Source organism: Ctenopharyngodon idella, chromosome 1 (assembly GCF_019924925.1).
Source record: "Ctenopharyngodon idella isolate HZGC_01 chromosome 1, HZGC01, whole genome shotgun sequence".
NCBI classification, from domain to species: domain Eukaryota; kingdom Metazoa; phylum Chordata; class Actinopteri; order Cypriniformes; family Xenocyprididae; genus Ctenopharyngodon; species Ctenopharyngodon idella.
Genome location: NC_067220.1, coordinates 21,636,697 through 21,641,490, shown reverse-complemented (window position 1 = coordinate 21,641,490; position 4,794 = coordinate 21,636,697). Strand labels below are relative to the sequence as shown.

The 4,794-nt window shown below is 35.7% G+C and overlaps 1 long non-coding RNA gene across 1 annotated transcript; it reads left to right on the top strand.

Moving 5' to 3' along the window:
* Positions 1 to 477: 477 nt before the first annotated feature.
* LOC127516829 (uncharacterized) lies at positions 478 to 2,752 on the top strand. Its single transcript, XR_007931096.1, has 3 exons — positions 478 to 680; positions 2,172 to 2,261; positions 2,399 to 2,752. It is a non-coding gene; the product is annotated as an uncharacterized LOC127516829 (long non-coding RNA).
* Positions 2,753 to 4,794: the final 2,042 nt, after the last annotated feature.

Genomic DNA, 4,794 nt, shown 5'->3' with positions numbered 1-4,794 from the left:
CAAGCCTAATGTAAATTTCAAGCATTATTAAAGACAAGTAAAACACTCAGTAACTAAAAAAGGACAAATAAAAAGCAATCGCAACAAATAAATACAACTGAACAAAGGTATGATTGAAATAAACAATGTTTAAGATGTTCAGGTATTCAGGTACAGAAACTGTAATAAAATGTAAAATAACACTGCACTTTATAAATAAAATATACATTACAAATATAGTTACAAAAGTTACTAAGTCAAGAACGAGTGAATTTTCTCTTTGTCTTTTGTTGTTTGATTAGTGTTGTTATAGAGACGGCAGCAGGAATATTAGTGCTGTCACTTTAAGAGCTGCACGGATCTGCACTGCGTGCAGCACAGAAAACCGTCTTGCGCTTCACATGAAAATAACTTTTTCTGTGCGCACGTTTCGGATGTGTGTGCAGCGCAGAAAATAGCGCACGAGATGTCTTGCGCGTGAATGCTTTAAAATCACTTTTTCTGTGAGCGCGCTAAGGTAAGAGGAATCGAAATTTTAATTTTATAACAAGTATCCGATTCCTGACCTCAAGTATTCGGTTCCCAACCCTAACTAGTACTAACTAAAGACTTATTTTTTAATGAATGTTACCTTCGCCTGAGGCAGGGGAGTTGGAGCTGGGAGACGACGGAAACATAGTAAAAACAGCGCATTGGTTGAGGTAGATGGCGTGTTTTGTTTGTAAATGATTCATTATATTACTAGTGTTGCTTCCTTTGTTGATAAATGACAAGCAGCAGCTTCTAATTCGCAATTAACACCGAAATATACGGAGATACAACAACACAAGTATCGATAACAGTATCGTTTGCCCTGAAGCTTATCGTAGTCCGGTATTGACCTAATTACGTACCGGTCCAAAAAATACCGGTTCTCGGTACCCATCCCTAGTTATATATAAAAAAAGTTTTATATAATGTTCTCACCCTCATGTTGCCTCAAAGCTGTATGTCTTTTTTTCTTCTGTGGAATAAGAAAGAAAAATTTCTAAAGAATATCCTGGCCGTTTTTTTTTTTTTTTTTTTTTCAATTAATGTGAGATGGCGCTGGAGCTGTCAAACTCCAAAATGACAGGAAAAAAAGAATGAAATACTTTTTTAAAATACAATTTATATGTTGTATTCCAGGTCTTATGAAGCCATACAATTTGTTTGATGAACAGAGTTTAAGAGGTTAGTTCACCCAAAAATGAAAATTCTGTCAGCCTTTACTCACCCTCATGTCCTTCCATACCCATAAGACATCCGTTCATCTTGGGGACACAAATAAAGATATTTTTAATATTTTCTTATCACTTTTGTCCATTCATTGAAAGTCTTGGTAATCAACTTTTTAAAGCTTCAAAAAGTACATAAAAACACCATAAATGTAATCCATGAATCGAGAGGTTCAATGCTTTTGAAAAGACATGATGGCTTCGTATGTATGCTGTTATTCACATATGAAAGTTGATCAACACACATACATAGAGCACATCAAAACCTCATTGGTCATTGGGCATCACATGCATGTTTTTCTTATGGGTTTGAAACAACACGAGTAAAAGATGATATTTTCATTTTTGAGTGAAATAACCCTTCACTAAAAATCCCCTCTGTTAAAATGTTCTGAAATAGACAAGCCACATGGACTACAAAAATAATGCTTTGACACCTGGTAGGGCTGCCTTTTTAATACCATTAGTGGCAAATGTCATTTCTGTGTTGTGTGTCTCATGACAAAATGTCATTAACATCAATGGTGCCATATTTGTTATGAGAAGTATAGTTGAGGGAAATTTTTCAGAAAATAAAAACTTTTAAAATGTTTTGCTCTTGACAGCTGCTGCCCCCTTTTACTTTTATAAAATGGCATTCAAAAATTCACTTTCATGTTCCACAGATTAAAGAAAGACATACAGGCTTGGAACAACATGAGCTCAGTAAATAATGACAGAATTTACATTTTTGGGTGAACTTTTATCAACTTAAAATTTTCAGCTGAGACTCCAAGATAAACATTTTAATTGGAGTCATGGAAGTGCTCAACTCATTAGAACCTCATCAGGAGTGAGGAGAATATGGCAATTATTGGTTGAAACTACTGTTTTAAACATTTGAACAAATTAAAAAGCTTACATGTGCCATTTATCATTTTCATAAATACAATATAGAACCTCTCCAAGATATCTGGCAAAGCACCATATGCCGAAGGCTAAACGACACACAGTTCCACTCATCCTTCGTTCTCCTCTTCTTACACAGTAGGTGGCACCTCTGTGATCCAAATGTCATTCAAAGTGAAGAGAGAGAGGCAGTTGCAATAGACCAATGGATTTGGCTGCTTGCCCTGTAGTTAATGTCTCTCTCTCTCTTTCTTGCTTTCTTTCTCCCCTCTCAGCAGCAGAAGCAGTATTTATCACTGACTGCAGTGGTGTGAATGTATGAGACAGCTTAAGACTCAATCTCACTGTCTCTTGACCAGGGCTTGGCGCTGTGTCATATCGATGGATACGAGAGCTCGCATAAATGTAGATCTGAACATGCCAATCTTAGTGTGAAGGTCAAATCTTTATTAGTAGCTCAACCTACACGGTCTTCATTGGCCTTGATATGTTAAAATAAAATCTGGATGTTGATGTGTGATCACTGACAACTGTAATTTAATGTGGCAGATCAGCACAAACAAGACTCTGATCTTTGCCCTATCAAACTTGTTTTTCTCTGTGTGAAATAAAAGAGAAGCTTTCTGTGACTTATTCTCATGTCCGATCAGAATACATGTCAAAAATAATTTCTTCAAATTTATGTAGCAAGCTTAGTCATAAAAAAATGAAAAAATAAAAAAAAAATAAAAACAGACACATATGATTGTGCCTATGCAGTATGGTTGGCATTTGATTTGGCATCTGGACACAACTTTAGTCTTCTCTCTCTCTCTCTCTCTCTCTCTCTCTCTCTCTCTCTCTCTCTCTCTCTCTGTGTGTGTGTGTGTGTGTGTGTGTGTGTGTGTGTGTGTATTCCTAGGGAAATCTCATTAAGAGTATCATTTTGGTAACGAGCGCACACCAACCAAATGAAGGAAAGAAACCGTAATGGTCTCTGACTGAAATCCAACACATCATTATTTTTCCATTCCTCAACTATAATTGTTTGTCTCATGGAAAAAAGAAAAAACAATAGTAAAAATAATGTAAACTTCTCTCTATCATGGCTTCTGAGAGTCCAGCAGAGAACACATATCTCAGTTTGTCAGCAGTAAACACAATCTAGAGATGGTGATTTTCTATAATGACTCCAATTGAAAAGCTAGACAAATGTGTTTGATTGATCCTGAATCATTTACCACATACTGCCTGAGAAGAAAGTTTCTAATGGATTCTACATAATGTTCAAATGCATAAGCTGTTTGAATGTCTTTTCACAGTCATAATTACAGGGCTTGTCAAATTTGACTTAAGAGCGAGCTAAAAAAACAAGATCAATGGAAAATGTCATCTGAGTGATATTTAATACTGCATTAACTGTCGGGGTCTGAATTTTCAGACCGGGTTTAGAATGGATCTCAGCCCATATGCAGTCCAATAAACCAGAAGATATAAAACAGTTCTGTACATCAAAGACTTTTAATTAGCTTATTAAATATACACAATGCATGAAGAAACATTGACAGAAAATGTGCAGGCTGGGTAATTTAAGTCCAAACACATTTTAAAAAGAGCAGAACAATGAGGGAATATGGATTATTGCTGTAGTAAGGAAGTGACAACGGCTTTTCTGTCTCTTTTAATGGCAAATCTATAATACTGACAATTTTACACCAAATGCAATTCTTAATAATATTAAGAAAAAAAACCTGTTTGCTCTATTGTTGCATGTCATGTCTGTTTTTATATTATAAGAAACTGTCAGTAGGTATCATCAAAAAGCTTGATTTTCCCCCCAAAAGGACTATTTTTTTCCACGCAAACCAATTAAGATAAGAGCAGACTTTGAAAAGATAAACTAACCATGCTTCAGGGACACAGTATCTCCGTCTCCGTGTTGATTCAGGCCTCCAAGGACTAAATAGAGATAATTGTGTTCATTATGAAAGGTCATTCAATTAACTTTAGAGACATATAGACAGGGCTGATAGATAATGTTCAGTGTGGCTGGCTTCCATCAGCATCCATTAGGTGACACACAACACTAATCAATAAATTAAATTACACACGCGTGTGAAGTATACACAGAATACTTCAAATCGAAGTGGAGCAGGCAACACGTGTTCACTTAGCATACAACTATACACAGTGGAGCCCAAAAGAAATTGTATTGAAAACACAATAAAAATCTGGTTTTAATTTTGTCTTTTAAATCTGAAATGAACAGAAAGTTTTAGGATTTAAAAAAAGTCAAGTTGTGATATAAAATGAATAATAAATATTTCATATTCTGCACTATTTCTAGGTCACTAATGTCACTAAAACAAAATGGGACATTCCAAATAGTAAGGCATTTTGAAATCATTTTAATTAAACGTTATATTGGAATGGTAAAACTTTACAATAAGGTCCCATTAGTTCAGGGATGGGCAACTTCGGTCCTGGAGGGCCACTGTCTTGCAGAGTTTAGCTCCAACACTGATAAAAACACACCTGCCCTTTAGCTTTCTAGTTACTCTGAAGACCTTGATTAGCTTATTCAGGTGTGTTTGATTAGGGTTGGAGCTAAACTCTGCAGGACAGTGGCCCTCCAGGACTGAAGTTGCCCATCCCTGCGTAAGTTAATGGGAAATAGTTAATTAACTACCAT